A 2,205-nucleotide genomic window follows, 5' to 3' on the forward strand; every position below is an offset into this window, starting at 1 on the left:
GCTCTTGCATACCCATCTTCTCCTCCTTTCTCAGAGAGGACCTCCCTAGGTTTGGAAGACAGAATGAGAGTCACGGTCATTTTACTTGACTCCTCTAGATAAGGGGTGGAGGGGGTGGGCACTGGGTGCTCTCATCGAGGTTGCTGCTGCCTCTGTAACTCCAAGAGAACTTCTTCCCCCTCTGTAGCTGCCCATGTTGTTGCTCCCTGGGGACACATGTCCTGGCACACAGTCTCTTGACCTGGGATTTCTAGCTCAGCCTGTTCTCCCCCTCACCCCAGGCTGCCCCTCACTCAAGTGATCTTCTTGTCCAACACTCTCTTGGATGTGGTACTGGCAAGATAGCTCAAGCCCACTGCTTTGTCAACTTCACTTATGGGAAACTCTATTTTTTGCAGCACAAATGGTGGAAATGCAGTCTGGAGCCTCATTAACAGTGAATTAGAGCACTTTGTAGAACACTAGGGGGAACAAAAGAAAACAATCTGTCATTAACTCAAAAGGAATGCACCACTCCTGAAAGCATTGCAATTACATGCTGAGGCATGGAGAGGATAGAGCAAGCTCCCAAACCGTCTCCCAATTCCAAATATTAATTTAATTCCCTGAACATAGAGACCACATTCGATGCTTTAACTGATAGGAACAGATACTACATTTGTTTTTAGCCAATAGGCAGAGACTGCGTCTACTTACGCCACACCTCTCCTATTTCTCAGTTGAGGTGGAGGCTGACACCTCAGCTCCCTACAGCTCTCCAGTGCTCTCAAACTTTTCCTGATACTGCTCTGACCTGATGTGATGCTCCCAAGGAAACATCTTTCTCACTGAAAATAATCAGTCTCAGTATCTTATTCCTGAGGCCTGACCCAAACATCTCTTTTGTGTACTCACACTCATAAACCTAAGTAGTCAGCTCAATCCTTCCAGCTCCCATATTTTCTGAACCCCTTTGGGAGTCAAGGGACAACTCTGGGAATCATGTCAACAAACCCTTTCTTTTAAACTTTTTATTATGGGCTGCACACGGTGGCTCACACCTGTAATCCCAGCACTTTGGGAGGCCAAGGTGGGTGGATCATTTGAGGTTAGGAGTTCAAGACCAGCCTGGCCAACATGGCGAAACCCCATCTCTACTAAAAATACAAAAATTAGTCGGGCGTGGTGGCAGATGCCTGTAATCCCAGCTACTCAGGAGGCTGAGGCAGGAGAATCACTTGAACTCGGGAGGCAGAGGTTGCAGTGAGCCGAGATAGCGCCACTGTACTCAAGCCTAGGCGACAGAGCAAGACTCTGTCTAAAAAAAAAAAAGTTTTTATTATGGAAATTTCTGAACATCCACAAAAGTAGGGAGAATAGTATGATAAACTGACATGTATCTACCACACGGCTCAACAGTTGTCCACTCATGGCCAACCTTGTTTCAAACATTCCCTCACCTACTCTCCCTTTCCTCTGAAACATGTATCCAAAATGTAGGAATTCTTTTTGTTCTCTATTTTTTAAATAGAGATGGGGTCTCACTATGTTGTCCAGGCTGTACTTGAACTCCTGGACTCAAACAATCCTCCTGCCTCAGCCTCCCAAAGTATTGGGATTGCAGGCATGAGCGGCCACTTTTTGTTCTTTTCAACCTAACTGCAATACCATTCACACACCTAAAAAATTAATAGCAATTTCTTAATTATCATCAAAAATATCTAGTACATACTCAAATTTCTTCAATTGTCCCATAAGTCAAGATCCTAACAAGGTTTACATATTGTATTTGAAACATTACTTATATGAGTCAGAGTACATTATGTTATGCTGTTATGTTTAGCGGACAACTTCAAAATTGGAGTGGCTTACAACAACCCAGATTTATTTCCTGCTCACGTGAGTTTCCACTGTGAGTCAGCCCTGCATCCTCTTCACTCCTGGCTACAAGCTAAAGAAACAGTCTGTGTTTGGGATATGCCCAGTTCCTGGCAGATGGAAATGAGGAATGGCTGAAACACACAATGTCTTTTAAAGTTTCTGCTCAGAAGTAGCAATCAACCATCACATTTGCTCACATTTCACTGGTCAAAGCAAACCACATGGTCAAAGCTGATGTCAGCAGAGAGACGGGAAGTGAAATGTTCCCTATAGGAGACAGCGTCTGTTATTGGGAAGAATACAACCTATTCTTACGTCTCTTTTAATTTACAGGTTCCCCTCCTC

General features: G+C 44.3%; 1 non-coding gene across 1 annotated transcript; it reads right to left on the reverse strand.

Annotated features, from left to right (window-relative positions):
• Positions 1-500: 500 nt before the first annotated feature.
• Positions 501-688, reverse strand: LOC112132526 (U2 spliceosomal RNA). Its single transcript, XR_002914286.3, has one exon. It is a non-coding gene; the product is annotated as a U2 spliceosomal RNA (small nuclear RNA).
• Positions 689-2,205: the final 1,517 nt, after the last annotated feature.

The sequence above is a fragment of the Pongo abelii genome, chromosome 11 (assembly GCF_028885655.2).
Source record: "Pongo abelii isolate AG06213 chromosome 11, NHGRI_mPonAbe1-v2.0_pri, whole genome shotgun sequence".
Taxonomy (NCBI): domain Eukaryota; kingdom Metazoa; phylum Chordata; class Mammalia; order Primates; family Hominidae; genus Pongo; species Pongo abelii.